Raw genomic sequence first — 20,588 nt, 5'->3', positions numbered from 1 at the left:
CTGTATCACATATCCTATAGGAAAAACCAGGACCTCTTTAAGACTACTGTGAATCCTTGAGGCTTCATTCCCATTTGCACTTTTGCCTCTGAGTCACGTGCACTAAATACCCCCTCCCTACCACAGATGGGACAGACATGCCATTCAGCCTCATTTCCTCAGTGTTGCCCATGACCATTCATTCATACAGCACACAACTGAGGGCTTAGAGGGGTGGGAGGGGAAGTTCTAGTCCAGCAACACTGAAGCCACCCTACCCCACAGTCACTCCCTCCTGCCCTGCTTCTAGCCCCATGGTACCCAATCCCACTTATCCCACCTCCTACTCTACTTTCATCCTCGCCCCTACATTTGTGCCTGTGTAACATAGAACAGTTCAACTATTACTTTGCTTTGCTGTCTCATTCCAAACTAGGAAAATGGGATCTACCTTCCACCCTCCTGGAGTCTTTTTCTGGTCTTTCTACAAAACCCCCTTCACAACAGGTACTTTGTAACCTCTTGTTACAGTAAGAATGTTCACCCTACAATACTTAAAATAACTGACTGAGGTAGACTGTTGCTGAAATCTTACAACTTAGAACTTGAAATGATAATTCCACGATAGATTTTTTTCTAGATTTGAACCATACAACCCATGGCCATGCTGCTCAGTCAGTTACAGGCCTACAGAATGTCTTACAGGAATAGTGATTCTTATCATGAGTAGAAGAGTGGGCAAGGAAGTCAGGAGCAAATATGGCAGACACATTTGAATGCTGGGGAGCTCCTTAAAAGCCTCTGTTTCTCTACAGCTCTCTTTGAGGAGACCATTTTTTTCCCTTGTTATAAGAGGAAACTGTCTCTCCAAATTGATCTGAATAACACTCCCTAACCTGAGTCTCACTGACAGCTTTAGATTCAGAGTTAGGCTCCTGACACCTCCACAGAGAAGCCAGCATTACTGCAGAAGTACACAGGACTTGAAAATCCAAGAAATTAAATTCAGGAGCACCTTGGCTATAAGTGAGACTGTCGCTCCCTCTCTTCGTGGAGGAACGACACAGGACCCTGCGCTGTTCTTTTGTCTGCTCGGCCCTTCCCGGGTTTGCTGCTGGTTCTTCCCGGGTTGGCTGCTGTCCCTTCCACCTCCGTGGAAGGGCGGTGCCCCCTGCCACTTTCCCCACTTCCGCGGGGGAGCGGCACACCGCCGGCCGGCTCTCTCGGGGGCTGCACAGGTGTTCCTCAGGTGTTCCCCTTAGATGTTCCTGGTGCATGTTGTCTCTCTCCTCCTTTATAGTTCTCTTCCACCAATCCCAACTCTGCTACCCACACGCCGAGTACGCTGCTCTCCTCCAATCAGGAGCAGGATCAGCTCCTGCAGGTTACTGGTCGAACTGGAGGCAGCTGTGTAAAAGTTGTTTACTCCTCTCCCAGCGCCATATTGTGGGAGAGCAGATGCACAGAATAAGTCTTAATTCCAGTAACTTAGTCTAGTCCGAGTTCTCCCCACATGAGACCACAGACTACACTGGGATCAGCACCTCTTCATCATTCATACAGCCACGTGGGAACATTCGCAACTCAGTTTCCAGTCCAGGCTTCCAGGCTGAAGCTCTGACAGGATTGAAGCTTGACTACTTTTATCACATCCTGGAATCTGGTTCACTGCCCCCTTTCCCTGTAGCCAGTGATCCCCTAGCTCTCACCATGAAATTAATCTTGCAATCACTGCTAAACATGTGGGACACAGTGAGAACACAAATGTCTCCACCCTTGGTAAGTTTCCATTCTGCTGAATGCAGACAGATAATAAAAATTTGTATTAAGTATTTCAATTATATAACATATTAGAGGGTAAACAAGTACCATGGAGAAAATATGTCAGAGAAGATATGTCCTCTTATCTTCTCTTTAAGAAAATGTTGGATGGGGGACGGCGCCATGACTCACTTGGCTAATCCTCTGCCTGCGGCACCAGCATCCCATATGGGCACAGAGTTCTAGTCCTGGCTGCTCCTCTTTCAGTCCAGCTCTCTGCTGTGGCCCGGGAAAGCAGCTGAGGATGGCCCAAGTGCTTGGGCACCTGCACCCACGTGGGAGACCAGGAGGAAGACCTGGCTCCTGGCTTCGGATTGGCGTAGCTCCGGCCGTAACAGCCATTTTGGGGGTGAACCAACAGAAGGAAGACCTTTCTCACTGTCTTTCTCTCTCTCTCACTGTCTAACTCTATCTGTCAATAAAAAAAATGCCTTCTCTTTAAAAAAAAAAGAAAATGTTGGATGTACATAGGTTAGCCCAGCATTTCTCAATCTCAGCACTACTGACATAGGGGATCGGATTATTCTTTGTGTGGTGGCTATCCTTTGCATTGTAGGATGCAGAGCAGCATATATTCACTAGAGATCATTAGCACACCTTTCCCCCTGTTGTGGCAATCAAATATATCTGTAGGCACTGCCCAATTTCCACCAGAGGGTATAGTCACATCCAGCTGAGAGCCGTTGGGTTAGAGACACAGAGGTAAAATCATTAAGCACATACTCAAAGATAAGGGAAGACCCTCAATTCAGTCTCTTTCACTCACTTAAGGTATCAGCTCTGTGACCTCGTCCCTATTTCTTAACCTCTATATCTCTTTCTCTATCTGTGAAATAGGATTAATTGCATTACCCTTCAACAGATGCTGATTTAAAGAATTAAACACAACATAGATGTAGGTAGATCACCTGGTGTGCAAGGCCAATATAGAATTAATAAGCCTTTCCTGCTCAAAACTGAAAACTAGAAGCTTACTTTTTCCACTTGGTAATCTTCTGTAGAAGAAAAGCAGGCAATACCGTTATTTTATAAAAGGGTAAACCTGGAGGATAATAGGTTAAACACTGTGTCCAAAGCCACACAATTAGAAAGTAGCAGAGTTATGACAAACCATCAAATCTTGGTTTGCCTTAAATCTCAGTTTTGTGTCTTCTCCCTGATTCCACTACCTCGCTAATTTTAACTTGCTTGCCATGGGTTAAGGACATAACTGCCTACAGAACAAGATACACTAGTCAAAGAACACATTTGGATCACAACAGTTTTTCCCACAAGTTGATCAAATTCCTCTATGACCTTGATTTATATACATTGGTGTGACTTCCCAAGAAACTCCCATCCAACAGACCCAGTCTACCCACCTCCAACACAGTGACAACATGGAAGCCCAGATCAGAGTGCATCCTATGTGTGGACATTTTCTTCACATTGAAAGTTGGTAGGAAACAACCCAGTCAAGAAGTGGGCAAAGCACTTAAATAGACATTTCTCAAAAAAGGAAAACCAAATGGCCTACAGGTACATGAAAAAATGTTCAGGATCACTAGCCATCAGGGAGATGCAAATCAAAACCACAATGAGGTTTTACCTCACCTCAGTTAGAATGGTTCTCACACAGAAATCAACAACAAATGCTGGTGAGGATATGGGGCAAAAAGGTACCATAATCCACCACTGGTGGGAATGCAAACTGGTAAAGCCATTATGGAAGACAGTTTGGAGATACCTCAGAAATCCAAATATAGCCCTACAATATGACACACCCATCCCACTCCTCAGAATACCCAAAGGAATGAAATCAGCAAATAAAAGGGGTCATCTAAACCTCCATGCTTACTGCAGCTCAATTCACAATACCCAAGATATTGGAAGACTGGATAAAGAAACTAAGGGATATGTACACCATGGAATACTACACAGCAGTTAAAAAAATGGAATTCAGTCATTTGCAACTAAACGGATGAATCTGAAAAAAATCATTCTTAATGAAAATAAGCCAGTTCCAAAGTGACAAATATCATATGTTCTCCTTGATCTGTGACAACTAACAGAGCACCTAAAAGGAAACATGTGAAACTGACACTATGAAAAACAATCACTTGAACAGTCCTTGTATTCACTGTCGAGGGACAGTTTATTATTTCATTTTATTTATTTTTTTATTCTCTACTTACTACCATTGGTTGAACTCCTTACTTGATGTAGAATTAATCATAGATGTATTAAGTCAACTGAAAATAAATCCCAGTTAAAAATAAGAGTTGGAATGAGAGAGGGAGGAGCTATAAAGATCAGCACATATTCCCACAGAATTACCTGGTAAGTCAAAGAGATCATATAAATAAGACCAAATGCCTGGTAGTAACAATAGATAGAATTACAAATCAAAGAAAGTTACATTATGGGAAGCAGTCCACATAGCAGACCCATAGAATGACAAACACCCTAAACAGCACTCTGACCTCAGAATCAGCCCCTAAGGCCTGGCTGAAAACACCATGAGAGCATTTCAGGCATGGAAAGCCAAGACATAGTAGCAAAAATGATTTTGCATGAAGGATCTCTATGAGTGAGACCTCAGAGGAAAGAAGGGGCCATCAAAGAAGGCTGTACTTTTCTTTGAAGGGAGGAGAGAACTTCCTCTTGTCTAAACTTATTTAGACAGGGCCATAGGCAAGGCCAATATAGAAGGCCTTTGATCTCTAGTGAATATATGCTGCTCTGCATCCTACAATGCAAAGGATAGCCACCACACAAAGAATAATCCGATCCCCTATGTCAGTAGGCCCTGTCATAGGCCCTGTCTAAATACCGATGGAGTTTTTGGACTCAAAAGGCTTTCATAGCCTTGGCAGCTCATGTCAAGAGCCTCGGGTGATCACTGACGTCATAAATAAGAGTGTCAGTTGTTAAATCAACAACAGGAATTACTGTACACTTGCTCCCCATGTTGGACCTCTGTCCTTAATGAATTGTACTATGAGAATTAAAGGTAAAACTTGTCTTCAAACTGTACTGTACACTTTGTGTATCTGTGTGGGTGCAAATAGTTGGAATCTCTACTTAGTATAGAGTTGGTCTTCTGTATATAAAGACAATTAAAAATGAACCCTAATGGAAAATGGAATGGGAGAGGGAGTGGGAGGTGGGATGGGAGTGGGGGTGGCAGGCCAGGAATGGGAGGAAGAAACACTGTATCTCTAAAAGCTGTACATATGAAAATTTGTATTCATTAGATAAAAACCTTAAATTAAAAAAAATAAAGTTGCTAGGGCAAATGTGGGGGCACTCTATACCCAAGCTTCCCTTACAGAACATCAGCATCTCACAAGCTCAGACACAAACAAGATTCAAATAACCAAATGACCTGAGGAAAGGAAGAAAGGCGTAAGACTGGATGAGGCCATAGCCCACAGCCTTGGACAAGTGCACACACCCTCCTGTTGCCATTTTAACAAGACCCCAGTCCTCTTAGAGAACTAATTCCTCCCTGGATCACTGCTTCCCAGAGCAATAACATAAATCCATCTAACATTTAAGCAAAAGGATATTGAGCTTGGCAGATCCGTACGTGTATGTTTGCCTCTTGGAGTGATAAGGTCACTCAATCAAGACCTGCTAGGAAGAGCAGATGTAAACACAGATAGCCACAACATGAGGTAGCCAGTTCCAACAAGAGAGGTAACCTCCGATGAACCAAAGAATAAGCAGGGGGAACCAAGCCAGTGCTTTCTTTGAATTTATATAATTTCTTTTGCTGCTTGAAAGGCAGAGTGACAGAAAGAGATGGAAAGACAGAGAAAGATCCTCTATCCAGTGGTTCACTACCCAAATGGCTGCATCTACCTGGACTGAGCCAGGTCTAATCCAGAAGCCCAGCATTCCATCTGCGTCTTCCACGTGTATGACAGAGGCCTAAACATTTGGGCCACCTTTGATTATTTTCCCAGAAACATTAGCAAGCTGCTAGACCAGAAACAGAGCAGCTAGCATTGCAAGAGGCAGCTTAACCTGTTGCACCACTACACCAATCCCTAAGCTAGAATGTTTAAGAAGCACAAGCACAAGGTGTAGAATTGCCATTAAGAAATACAGAAAGCAGGGGCCGGCGTCGTGGCGCACTAGGTTAATCCTCCGCCTGCGGCGCCATCATCCCATATGGGCGCCGGTTCTAGTCCTGGTTGCTCCTCTTCCAGTCCAGCTCTCTGCTGTGGCCTGGGATAGCAGTGGAGGATGGCCCAAGTGCTCGGGCCCCTGCACCCATATGGGAAACCCGGAGGAAGCTCCTGGCTCCTGGCTTCAGATTGGCACAGTTCCGGCTGTTGCAGCCATTTGGGGAGTGAACCAACGGAAGGAAGACCTTTCTCTCTGTTTCACTCTCTCAATGTCTGTAACTCTACCTGTCAAATAAATAAATAAAATCTAAACAAAAAAGAAATACAGAAAGTGAAAAACAAGTCAAAATGCATCCTGGTATTACCAAGATATGTAAGTCACATTCACATGGCTGGCAACTCATAAGAGGCAGATTTTTGGCCCTAAAACATTGATGTTTACCTTCTCACATCTAATCAAGTGATTTTTATGTATTAATCCACAGCTTCCCGAATCTAACTTGTACCCAACTTTTCAGAGAAAACACCCCTATTTATTTCACTATATTATGTCCTAGAAACTGATCACAGCCACTAAAAGAATATGTTAAAATCAAAAAGAAAAAATGATCATCTTCTCATACTGTTGCTAGGACATTAAACTGATACTGTGTTTTTGGAGAGAAATATTTTAGGGTAGGGTCTTCCAAATTTAGAACCTACATATCATTTTATTCGGAAGTTCCACTTTTAAGAAAATATTAAAACAGGTACATTCACCCATGGCCAAATTTTTATGTATTCTCAATACAGCATTTTCATAATTGCCCCAAAACAAAAATATCTGAAAGGTCTGTCAAAGGAATTCTGGTTAAAACATGTCAGTAAAACGTTAAAAAGTCACTGAAAAGGATGAGACAGGTCCAGGGGTACTATGGCAGAACAGAACAGATCCTATCCAAAAAGTATTGTTACATTTTTAAAAAGGGTACTTGTAAATTTTAAAAAAATACTGCAGGTCAGTATTATAGCATTCTATCATGTATGTAAAAAGACCAAAAAGAGCATATACAAGTGTTTGTTTATAATTTACAGGTATGCTGAATCATGTATGCACACACACATACAATACAAACAGATCCATATCCATGTATATGTATATAATATCTCTGGAATGATAAAGAAACATAGTATAACAATAAGTGATTTCTGAGAAAAAGAAAAGAAAAATTTTGAGGCTGCTTGAGTATTTTACTGCTTGCAGACATTATGATAAATGAGAAAATGAAAATTTAATATAGGTTATTTTGTAGGCTTCAAAAGCCAGGAGCCTGCAGAGACTCATCAAACCTAAGCAAACTCCAACCTGGTTGGAAGGTAGAACAGAGATCAATGAAGAGCCATACAAATGCATATTCTTGCCTTGCAGTGGTCTGTGTACACAGGATACCATTTTACATGCTATCCACTGTAATTTGTTTCCATTCCAAAGCATATTAACTCTGATACCTCAACAACATTTTGAACCACTATGGCATCTCATTGGTTTGCAGTGGAAACTAATTTTCAAATTAGCTTAAGAAAATATGATTTATAAAGATAAATCTACTCACCCAGGAAAAACATTTAACTCAAATACAGGTGGTTTCTTGGAGTTAATGATATGTTCTTAAAACCAAAGGACAAAGAATGAGACTCTTGCTAGCTAGCTGGTAAATGAGACTCAGATTTTGGAGTATAGCTTTGAGTAGGCAATCTCTTGTGGCCCCCAAACTCACCTGATTAAGAGTCCATTTCTATAGTCCCATAAATCCATCTAGCACATCTCCTTCCCTTCTATGTCATCATCGCTCACTTATACATCTGTCCCTTGCACTAGACCAGGAGCTGCCCAAGTTCAGAGGCCACATCACTGCTTCCCCAGCCATTCAGTGTGTGGCCAACAGACTCTGCTTAATCAAGACTTACTAAACTGACTGCAGCGATTTTCCATCAACCACACAACCTTCATGCAGCTCATCCTGGGTGCTGGTAAGCTATCTTTCACTGCTGCATACTTTCATGGGTCTAACACAGAGGACAATAAATGATAGAGCACACAGGTAAATTTCAATCATTATAGCTGTGTCCTGGGGCAATTCACTTCATCCCTAAGAACTGTTTTGTTATGCATGAAATGGAGATGCTATCAGCTTCTTTGCCAGGTCGAAGTGAGGAGCAGATGAGATTATGGAAGCAGTACATCTTGTACAGGGCAGCCGCTAAATAAATAGTAACTGTGCACACCTTCCTCGTGTTAACGATGAGCACCTTCTGAGCACGGATTCTCTTTTACACACCTTGCCAGTCTCCACACGCTCATCGAGGTCGCTTGTACAGATTGCATGTTCAGTAAATGGAGGCCATTAGATATAGGTTGGAATCTAGGCTTTGGCTGATGACTTAGCTGAGTATTTCTGGACAAGCTACTTCACCTTTGAGTCAAAGTTCTTATCTATAAAATGGGTACACTAATGCTTATCTCATGGAGTCAGGGTAAAGATTAAGTGAGATGACCCATTTCAAGAAGGCAAAGCTTGGCACAAAGTGTCACTGAATGGTAGAATTCATTATCAAGCAGAAACCACTGCACACTGGAGCCCTGAGGCATGAACACAGCATGTGCTGTTACTGCGAATTCCTTTGGGGTAGAGAGAGAAGGAATGTAGAAAGGAGAGGTGAATTCTACTGAGAATAAGAAAGCTAAGCGGTACGCTGGAGGCAGCCCAACTCTGAGAGCTGAGTTCAGCTGCAGGTGAGAAAAGAATTCTTTGCCGGAGTAACACCATCACTGTCTGCTGGAAGCAGTCCAAGGCGACAGCCCTGCCAGACTACACTGGAAGACTGCACAACGTCCCAGGAACTTGAGCGACTTACAGATACAGGAACAGAGGATGAATGACTTGAGCAGGAAACTTCGAAGTTAAAGCTGGACCTCAGACTTAGGTCCTCTGGACAATTAGCTCAGTACTCTTCCCACTGTATCACCTGCCTTTGAAGGGAATAAGAGGCAACAATGATCCTGTCTACCCATAGAGTAAATAATGGCATTTCAGAAAGTTTAAAACATAGTCCCCCTCCAAAGACAGAATGATCATGTGTCAAAGACTTATTCAATTCATTAATGAGGAAGACAGGAGGACAACACTGGTTCAATGAATAACTGAGGCAAAGAGATTCATCTTTACAGGAAGCATGCACCAAAGTAAGTTCAATCACCTTGTTAGGTTAGAGCCCTAAGGGGCAATGAAACTGTAACCTTTCAATTACTCTTTTCCGGTGGCAAAGCTCATTTCTTTCTCTAACAGACAAATATCCATGAGCTAATGTGCAACTTCAGAGCTGTGGTCCTCACCAACAATAAATAATAAGACAAACAAAGGTTCATGCCCTAGAATTAAATATTCCTTGGGTAGGTCAATTAGATCATGCTTCAGAATAACACTGAAAGGACAGGCAATTGTTCTTCGCCAAGTTTGAATAATTGTTCAAACATATCTATTAACCTTACTTACTATGTGGTAGGCACTTTTAGCACTTTACATACATTAATTCATGTGATTATAACTACATGAGTCATAGCACCATGAGCTGCTAGCTATATCTGTCCTATTTTTACAAATTAGAAAAACTGAGGAGAGACAAATGGCTTAAATGAGTCACTCAAAGTCAAACAGCTAGTATGTGGTGTAGCACCAATTTGAACCCACGTTGATGACAGGGTCGCCAAACTTAATATGCTATTCTGCTTTACCAAAACAAAGACTATAACCCTTCAGGATAGCAGCAGGGACTATAGCGCAACATTTGCTGAAACTCCGGCATCTTGCTCATAATCAGACAGATGGGTACTCAGTATTTTCAGGCTTTGATTTTGAATCTAGATCTAAGAATAAAATAGCTAACCCTAGGGGCCAGCATTGTGGAGTAGCAGGTAAAGCTGCCATCTGTGACACTGCAATCTCATATCTCATACGGGTGCCAGTTCATGTCCTGGATGCTCCACTGCCAATCCAGCTCCCTGCTAATGTCCTAGGAAAAAAAAAAAAAAAAGATGACCCAAATGCTTGGGCTTCTACACCAATGTGGAAAACCTAGATGAAACAGCTAGATCCTGGCTTCAGCCTAGCCCAGCCCCAGCTGTTACAGCAATTTAGGGAGTAAACCAGCAGACAGAAGCTCGCTCTCGCTCTCTCTCTCTCTCTCTCTCTCTCTCCCCCTCAACTCTGTAACTCTGACTTTCAAACAAGTAAATAAATCTTAAAAAGGAAACAAACCCTGAGATAACAAATTATTAAATGCTACTATGTGCCAGACAATGAATTTGTTCATGAACTAACAATTTTAGAATCAACTTGAGACACTCAGAAGCATATAAGTACTCATACTAGGTGAAAAAAGTGACAAGGCTTTGCACTAAGACTGTTCAAAGCAAAATGGAGAGAATAAAGTAAACAAAGATTAAAAACAAAACACTATGTGCATTGTGAATTGTAAAGAATAAGGTGGTATGCAGGCTTATTACGCTCCGGGATCAGAGTCCTTGCAGGAGGACTTGGCCATACATGAATGTTTTGTCCTTAGAAATTATCAGGGGGCCGGCGTTGTGGTATAGTAGATAAAGCTGCCACCTGTGGTGCCAGCATTCCATAGGGGCACGGGTTCAAGTCTCAGCTTGATCAAGCTCTCTGCTATGGCCTGGGAAGGCAGAGGAGGATGGCCCAGGTCCTTGGGCCCCTGCACCCGCATGGGGGACCCAGAGGAGGCTCCTGGCTCCTGGCTTTGGATCAGCACAGCTCTAGCCACTGCAGTCAATTGGGGCATGAACCAGCAGATCAAAGACTTCTCTCTCTCTCTCTCTCTCTCTCTCTCTGACTCACAGACTCTCCTCCTCTCTGTGTAACTCTTCAAAATAAATAAATAAATCTTTTTAAACAAATAAATTATCAGGACTTTTTGATCATATTCAAGTCTTCTTCCTAGAACAAGGAAGAGGATGATGACATCTCTTTCCAATTCAGGCCAAGTTCAAAGGTGAATTTAGCACAGACTTTATAATAGAGCAGTAAATAGATTACAAGGATTGTAATTATTGGAAAGACGGTGACCAAGGACTCATCAGCTTGGTGTACCTGGACTTCCTTATCAACCCTGTGGCATGGTAGATGAATTCATCAAATGTTGATTACAGGGATTCCAAGATGGCGGAATAGGGAAGAAGCTTACTGCTGTAGTCCAAAAGATAATTTTTTAAAAAAGTGGGGAAAGCACAATCTCAGGGAAGAGTTAGTGAGAAAATTTCAGAGGAAATTCCAGGCAAATCAGAGAGACACCATGGATCTGTGTGGGGGGTGTGGACATGCACAGGTCAGGATCCCAGCAGCTGGGAACCTCAGCACCAGCTTTGCAAAATGAGGTGACACCAAACTGCAGCAACCCAAGCCACTGGAGACAAAGCTTCAGGATGAGCCTGGCATGAGTCAGGCATGGAGCCTAGTGGGAGACAATGTACCCGCCAACCTAGAGGGAAAAAATGGGGAGACAAAATTCTCTCTCCCCAACCACCTGGCATCAGCATCCTGTAACTAACTGAGAGAGGGTGGGTGTCAATTTGAAAGCACGTAACAGCTGTGCCAGCTTGTGTCCGGCAACCCAGCAACAAGCTAACAGGAGACACCTGAGTCTGGCTCAGAGCACTGGACACTTGTGACTGTGGGAGCCTTGTGTTCTGTGACAGACTGTGAAAACACTGTGGCTGCATGGGCAGGCACAGGGTATGGCTGGGTCTCTGAGCAGTCACTGTGGACAGCTCCACATGCTCAGGGCTCGCTGATTAGAGGCATTGTTGTGCGATCCATGTTTACACTGAGGACTGCATGTATCCTTGGCATGGCTCTTGTGGTGGCACAGATGAATATTAGACCCACTGAGGCTAGTGCTTGGGCATATATCTCCTTGCAGGAGAGGAGGTGAGCATGAGACTAAGCCAACAGAGCTGAGAAAACCCTCCCCTCTGCCTCTCAGATAAAGAAGAGAAAGAGGGAGGGAGAGAGAGAATTTTCCATACTCAACTTGGGAGCTACCTTAGACACTCCCCTCACCTTGAAACACTGAACAGAGCTCCCTGGTCACACCCAGCGCGTTTCTCTGTGTAGTCACTGAAAGAGCAGACATTCCACTATCCCACAAAGGCATACTTCAAAGATAAAAACCATCACAGGGGAAAAAAAGTATCTCCACAAATGCCTAAAGATAAACACAGAAATCCAAGAAACAAGAATAAGGAATACAACATGATACCCCCAAAAGAACACAACACTACTTCAATAGTAGAATGTGAAGATTGAGATTGAAGAAGTGCCAGAAATAGAATTCAAAAAATTAATTGCAGGGTTACTTTGAAGTAATCAGAAGCAAATACACAAATTAAAGAAATCCATAATGACATGAATAAATATTTTTCCCATGAAATTGAGATTTTAAAGAGAAATCAAATAGAAATATTGTAAATAAAGAATTTAACAGAATAAATAAAAAATGCAGTGGAAAGCCTAAAAAACAGAGTCAGTGAGGCAGAAGAAAGAATATTCAAGTTAAAAGACAAATCTCTGGAAATTTTACAGACAGACTAAAAGATAAAAAGATAAAAGATAGAAGATAGAAGAAGAAGAGGGAGGAAGAGGAGAAAGAAAGAAAGAAAGAAAGAAAGAAAGAAAGAAAGAAAGAAAGAAAGAAAGAAAGAAAGAAAGAAAGAAAGAAAGAAAGAAAGAAGGAAGGAAGGAAGGAAGGAAGGAAGGAAGGAAGGAAGGAAGGAAGGAAGGAAGGAAGGAAGGAAGGAAGGAAGGAAGGAAGGAAGGAAAGAAGGAAAGAAGGAAAGAAGGAAGGAAAAAAAACTAAAAAACAGTGTTGAGGGCCAGCTCCATGGCGCATAAGGTTAATCCTCCACCTGCAGTGCCAGCATCCTATATGGGCTCAGGTTCTAGTCCTGGCTGCCCGTCTTCCAATCCAGCTCTCTGCTATGGCCTGAAAAAGCAGTAGAAGATGGCTGAAGTGCTTGGGCCTCTGCACCTACGTGGGTGACCAGGAAGAAGCTCCTGGCTCTGGCTTCAGATCAGCGCAGCTCCGGCCATTGCAGCCATCTGGGGAGTGAACCAATGGAAGGAAGACCTTTCTCTCTGTCTCTCCCTCTCACTGTCTGTAACTCTACCTCTCAAATAAATAAATAACATCTTGAAAAAAAAAAGTGTTGTAGATTTATGAAATGCTATCAAATGAATCTTAAGAGTTCCTGAAGGCATGCAAAGAGAAAATGGATTAAAAGGCCTTTTTATTGAAATAATTACAGAAAACTTCACTAATTTGGAGAAAGGACCATCCAAGTACAGAAAGCACAGAGAATCCCTAATAGACATGACCAGAAAAGATCTTCACCATGACACATTATAGTCAAATTCCCCACAGAAAAACATAAAGAAAAGATTCTAAAATGTACCCGAGGGAAATGCAATGCTTTGAGGATCTCCAATTAGATCCACAGCTGACATGTCATCAGAAACCATATAGGCCAGGAGAGAATGGCAAGATAAATTTCAATCTTAGAGAAAAAAACTGTCAACCCAGAATACTGTACCCTGCAAAGCTCTCATTTACCAATGAAGGTGAGATAAACACCTTCCAAAACAAACATAAATTGAAAGAATTTGTCACCATTCGTCCAGCCTTATAAAAGATGAGTAAGGATGTGATACACATAGAAACACAGAAATATGGGAATCACTGTGAAAGAAAATGAAAGCAAAAAATTTCCCAGCAAAAGTATAAAGGAAACCTAAAGTAAACAATAGGAATACTTATGGGAAAATGGCAGAATAAAGTCATTACTTAGCAATAGTCACCTTTAACGTAAATTACTTCAACTCTCCAGTTAAAAGATATAGACTGGCTTAATGGATTAAAAAAGAAAATATCAATTTGCTACCTACAAGAAACACATATCATCAACAAAGATGCACACATCCTGAAAGTGGAAGAATGGAAATATATATTCCATGCTAACAGAAACTAAAAAAGAGCTGGTATAGCCATCCTAATATCAGACAAAATAGAATTTAACACTTAAACTGATAAAAGAGACAAAAAGGGCATTATGTAATGATTAAGAGATCAATTCAACAGGAAGATGTAACTATTATAAATGTATAAGCACCTAATTATAGTAGGACACCTGGCTACTTACAAGAAACATTAATGAATCTAAAGGAAGATACAGACTTCCTTTAGAAGGAACTAAACTAAAAAACACTGTTGGAGATTTATGAGATACTATCAAATGAGTCTTAGGAACTATAACTGTATATGCACCTAATTACAAGGCACCAGGCTATTTATTTTTTTTAAGGGAGAGTGTTTATTGGGGAAACCCAGCAGGCTGGAGGGAATGGGTAAAGAAGGAAAAGAGAGAGAAGGAGAGTATAAGAGAAACAGAGAGGAGAGGAGTTAGTGAGGAGAGAAGAGAGAGAAGAGAGACTAGAAGGGGAGAGGAGAGCAGAGAAGAGGAGCCAAGAGAGAGGAGAGAGCAGAGAGCAGGAGAAGAGCCAAGAGAAAAACGTATTCAGGAACAGGCCCTTTTAAAACTTTGCCTGAGGGCAGGCAGGGAAGCAATAGCATCGAATCACATTAGGATGGGGGTGGAGCTTGACAACAGCAGTTGGGCCATGTGGCCATCTGGCTTTCAGCAATGGCAGTGTGAGCCAGGGCATAGGATGTAAATCAGGGTGTAGATTGTGCCATAGATAAAACTCTGCCATTTTCCTAACATTCCCCCCATTTTTTTTTTTTTATAAAGCAGGCATTGTACGGGATTTCATTAGTCCCAAAAGTCTAGGAGGTAGAGGGATGATGATCAAAGCACCAGACTATTTAAAAGATATGTTAAGGGACTTAAAGGGAGACTTAGATTCCAATACAATAGTATTGGGGGACTTCAATACTCCACTTTCTGCAATGGACAGATCAAGCTGACAGAAAATCAGCAAGGAAACAATAGTCAATCAACACTATAGATCAAATGGACATAATGCTATCTACAGAACCTGTCATCCTACAGACACAGAATACACATTCTTCTCATCAGTGTATGGAACTTTCTCTAGAATAGATCACATGCTAGGCCATAAAGCAAGTCTCAGAAAATACAAAAATATTGAAATAATAGCATGCATCTTCTCTGATCACAATGGAATGAAGCTGGAAATCAACAACTCAAGAATCACTACAATATATGTAATCACGTGGAGACAGAACAACATGCTCCTGAATGAACAGTGGGACACTGAAGAAATCAAAAAATTTCTGGAAACAAATGAAGAAGACAATACAACATATAAAAACTTCTGAGATACAGCAAAATCAATATTAAGAGAAAATTTTACAGAAATTGGTGCCTACATCAAGAAATTGGAACCCATAAGAGCATTTCAGGCATGGAAAGCCAAGACAATGGGGGAAAAATGTCCTAGATGAAGGATCTCTGTGAGTCAGACACCAGTGGAAAGAAAGGACCATCAAAGAAGGATATACTTTTCTCTTAAGGGAGGAAAGAACTATTTGATTATGGCCTTGTCTAAATACTGATGGAGACTGTGGATTCCAAAGGTTTCCATACCCTTGGCAGCTCATATCAAGAGACTCAGTTGATCATTGACATCATACATAACAGCATTAATTATTAAATTATCAAGATTCATTGTACACTTACTTCCCATGTAGGGCTTCTGTCCTCAATGAGTTGTATTATGAGAATTACTCTCAAACAGTTTTTTTGTATGTGTGCATGTACGTGCAAATTGTTGAAATTTTTACTTAGCATAGAGTTGGTCTTCTGTGTATAAAGTTAATTGAAAATGAATATTAATGGACAATGGGAATGGGAATGGGAGAGGGAAGAGGAAGTAGGGTGGGAGTGGGGGTGGGAGTGCGGGTACAGTGTGAAGAATCACTATATTCCTAAAGTTATACTTACGAAACTTGTACTCTTTAAATAAAAGGTTTCTTTGGGGAAAAAGGGAAAAAGCAATGGGATTTAATTTCAATTCTATTCCTATTTTGGGTTTTTAGATGTAATTACTAAGAAACACTGTTCTCATAAATAGATAGAATTTTGTTATAACAGGAAAAAAAATAAATTGGAAAGGTACCAAATAAATGAACTATCAATGTATTTCAAGGACCTAGAAAAAACCGCAAACCAAACCCAAAATTAGTAGGAGAAAAGATATAATTAAAATTAGAGAAGAAATAAACAAAATTGAAACAAAAAATAAATACAATTAGGGAAACAAAAAGCTTTTTTATTTGAAAAAATAAACAAAATTGACACACCACTGGCCCAACTAAACAAAAAAAGAGGGAGAAGACCCAAATCAGTAAAATTAGAGATGAAAAAGTAAATGTAACAACACACACCACAGAAATAAAAAAGAATCATCAGAAATTACTAAAAAGCTGTATGCCAACAAACCAGGAAACCTAGAAGAGATAGATCCCTGGACACATACAACCTACCTAAACTGAGCCATGAAGACACAGAAAACCTAAACAGACCCACTACCAAGAAGGAAATTGAATCAGTAATAAAGACCCTCCCCCCCAAAAAAAGCCCAAGACCAGATGGCTTCACTGTTGAATTCTACCAGACATTTAAAGGAGAATCGACCCCAATTCTTCTCAAGCTATTCAAAATAATTGAAAGGAAGGGATTCCTCCAAAACTCCTTCTATAAAGCCAGCATCACCTTAATTCCTAAATCCAAAAAAGATTCAACAGAGAAAGAGAACTAAAGACTAACTTCCCTGATGAACAGACTCAAAAATTCTCACCAAAATACTAGCTAATCAAATACAACAACAGGTCAGAAAGATAATTCACCCAGACAAAGTGGGATTTATCCCTGATATTCAGGAATGGTTCAACATTCACAAATCAATGCGATACATCACATTAACAAGTTGAAGAGTAAAAAACACATGATTATCTAAATAGATGCAGAGAAAGCATTTGACGAAATACAACACTCTGCCATGCTGAAAACTTTAAGCAAATTGGGAATAAAAGGAACATTTCTCCACACAATCAAAGCAATTTATGACTAACCCATGGCCAGAATCCTATTGAATGAGGAATAGTTGGAAGCATTCACAATGAGATCTGGACCTAGACAAGGATGCCCACTCTGACCACTGTTATTCAATATAGTCCTGGAAGTTTTAGCCAGAGCTATCATGCAAGAAAAAAAAATCAAAGGGATACAAACTGGGAAGGAGAAAGTCATACTATCCCTATCTTCAGATGACATGTTTCTATAAATAGAGGATCCAAAAGACTCCACTGAGAGGCTACTGGAACTCATAAGAGTTTGGTAAAGCCAAAGTATAAAAAATTAACACACAAAAATCAATAGACTTTGTATACACAATGCCATGGCTGAGAAAGACCTTCTAAGATCAATCTCATTCACAGTAGCTGCAAAAAAGTCAAATACTTTGGAGTAAATTTAACCAAGGACATCAAATATCTCTATGATGAGATTGCAAAACATTAAAGAAGGAATAAGAGAAGATAAAAAAAAGTGGAAAAATCTTCCATGTTTGTGGATTAGAACAATCAATATCAAAATGTCCATATTAATGAAAGCAATTTACAGATTCAATGTAATACCAATCATAATACTAAGGACGTTCTTCAAGACAGAGGAAAAACAATGCTGAGACCCCTACCATACACCTTACACAAAAATCCACTCAAAATGGATCAAAAACCTAAATGTACAACCCAATACCATCAAATTATTAGAGAACATCAGGGAAATGCAAATTTAAATCTCAGTGAAGTTTGGCCTCACCCCCATTAAAATGGCTTTCATATAGTAATCAATAAGAAACAAATGCTGGCAAGGATATGGGGAAAAAGGTACCCTAATTCACTGTTGGTGGGGATGTAAACTTGGTAAAGCCACTGTGCAAGACAGTGTGGAAATACCTCAGAAATCTGAATATAGACCTACTAAATGACCCCGGCTTCCCACTCCTGGGAATTTACCCAGGGGAAATGAAATCAGCATGTGAAAGAGTTATCTGTACCCCCATGTTTATTGCAGCTCAATTCATAATAGGAAATATATGGAATCAACCCAAATGTCCTTCAACTAAAGACCAGATAAAGAGATTCAAGGATAGGTATGCCATGGAATACTACACAGTGATAGAAAAAAAATAAAATTCTGTTGTTTGCAACAAAATGGATGCAACTGGAAAACATCATACTTAGTGAAGTAAGCCAGTCCCAAAAGGACAAATAATATATGTTCTCCCTGATCTGTGGTAACTAATAGAGCACCTAAAAGGTAATCTATAGAAATGATATTGACACTTTGATATGCAATGATTTTGAACAGCCCTTGTCTCAACTGTTGAGAAAAAGCTTTCTTTTTCATACTAACTGTTGAACTCTTTACTTAATATAGTTAATATTATGTGTATAAAGTTAATTGAAAATAGATCTTAGTAAGAAATAAAATAGGAATAGGAGAGGGAGGAGGAAGAAGGATGGGAGTGCAGGTGGGAGGGCGAGTGGGGTGGTAAGAATTACTATGTTCCTAACGTATTTACGAAATGCATGAAGTTTTTATACATTACATAAAAGGTTTCTGGGTAAAGAATAAAAATTTTTGAGCCGGCGCCGTGGCTCAATAGGCTAATCCTCCACCTTGCGGCGCCGGCACACCGGGTTCTAGTCCCGGTTGGGGCGCCGGATTCTGTCCCGGTTGCCCCTCTTCCAGGCCAGCTCTCTGCTATGGCCAGGGAGTGCAGTGGAGGATGGCCCAGGTGCTTGGGCCCTGCACCCCATGGGAGACCAGGAAAAGCACCTGGATCCTGGCTCCTGCCATCGGATCAGCGCGGTGCGCCGGCTGCAGCGGCGGCCATTGGAGGGTGAACCAACGGCAAAGGAAGACCTTTCTCTCTCTGTCTCTCCCTCACTGTCCACTCTGCCTGTAAAAAAAAAAAAAAAAAAAAAAAGAATAAAAAAAAAGAATAAAAAAAGAATAAAAATTTTTTAAAAAGTGTTGGCTATATATCCATTTAAATAACTAAATTAATTAAATAGCTGTTTTTGCTAAGATTATATTAGGTGCAACCAAGTAAAATAACCTATTAGTTACTAAGACATACATATTTAAGAATTCCATGTTGAATGGAGGAAAGAATAAGTTGGCGTTTTTTGTCAGCCACTCAACTCAATTCCCCACTGCTGGTGTTAAGTATTAAATATCTGTTACCAAGGCAAGAGCAGAATTTCTTCAAGAAAGATCGAAGACCCACACTTTTAAGTATTCTGACTCCTATTTCCTCCTGAGAAGGAAGCTTCTTGCCAGCTATAAAGAAGAAAATTAGACCCATGAAGTCACTGAGTAATAGTGAACCTGGCAGGGAGAAAGTCGATGACGTATTTTATGGAATTAAACCTGTTCTCTGTTTATACAGACTTTATGTGCTTTAGATAACATAGCATGAACCAATCTACCTGGAGCTACTGACACTCAGGAGTTAACCTAACATGTCAATGCTTCCTGTAACTAGCAGACACGAAGTTCAGACTTGTTCTCCACTCTTTCCCATAATTACTATCATATGATTCTGTGCATACCTGATAGCCAGAGGATTCTGGATATGCCTTACTCACCAAGACACCCCAGTAACTTAACAGTGTCTGGAGCACAGAAAAAAAAGTCATAAATGCTCAACCCTCTGGGCATCTGTCCTCTGCCTCCAAACCAAGACTCCTTTGACCTGGAAGTTCCCATTATAGCAAGTGGGCAAAAAGGAGCTACATGTCATGCTTCCCAGCTTAAAGAAGAGCTTTGGTTACCTCACCCTGACAGAAAGTCAATGGGAAGCCATGTGATTTGTAGAGCCTGGCTTTATCAAACAAAGATGGATGACCAAAGTCCAGCTAGCCTCTGGGGTAAGGTGGCATTGGGCCAGCAAGCTCTTCTGGGAGGGTGAAACGGACAAAGCATAGCAAATTTTAATGCAGCTCCAAACCTTTTCTGAAGGGAATTTACTTTCGAAGCTTTTATCTTGGGTCTTTTCATTGCTGAGGTCTGCATCTTTCCATCTGACAACTCCAAGCTGGTGCCCAAGAGGGGACAGTATAGGCTTTTGAGCCTCTCTCTCTCTTTTCTCGCTCTTTCTCTGTTTAAGCTAGACGCTTCTAATTCTCAAGATGAGCTCATGCAAAACTGATTGAACTGGCAGAAATATGTAGCAATTTGTAAAGTCCAACTGTTTTTTGTTATTTCCAAACAGAACTAGGGTTTTCAAAATAGCTTATCCATACACTACTGTGTGTGCTTGGTAGGGGGAGAGGTTTTGTGTTTCTATGTTCCAGAACTGTTTGCAAATTAAATGCCAAAACATCCTCTAGGCTAGAGGTTGACAAACTTAACCTGTTCTTGTGATAAAGTCGTATGGGAACACAGCCATGCTTTCTTGCATACATGTTATCTATGACTGCTTTTGTGTTACAATGGCAGAGCTGGGCAATGTGCAAACACAGTATGGCTGGCAAACCCTACCATATTCACTACCTAGAACTTCA

General features: G+C 40.8%; 1 protein-coding gene across 21 annotated transcripts in view; it reads right to left on the bottom strand.

Annotated features, from left to right (window-relative positions):
* Positions 1-20,588, bottom strand: part of LOC127490526 (uncharacterized) — a 451,570-nt gene that overhangs the window by 167,164 nt on the left and 263,818 nt on the right. For 3 of the 21 annotated variants that reach the window (XR_016236418.1, XR_016236426.1, XR_016236425.1), the window contains exon 1: positions 995-1,257. The exons of the other annotated variants lie outside the window; for them this stretch is intronic. The gene's annotated coding sequence lies outside the window, so the exon portion shown is untranslated. Of the gene's footprint in view, positions 1-994; positions 1,258-20,588 lie in introns of those variants that run through there. 21 annotated transcript variants of the gene reach the window in all.

The sequence above is a fragment of the Oryctolagus cuniculus genome, chromosome 6 (genome assembly GCF_051225735.1).
Source record: "Oryctolagus cuniculus isolate XC-2025 breed Fujian yellow rabbit chromosome 6, ASM5122573v1, whole genome shotgun sequence".
Lineage (NCBI taxonomy): Eukaryota > Metazoa > Chordata > Mammalia > Lagomorpha > Leporidae > Oryctolagus > Oryctolagus cuniculus.
Note: the sequence above shows the minus strand (reverse complement) of the source record. Positions and strands in the feature narration are given on the sequence as shown.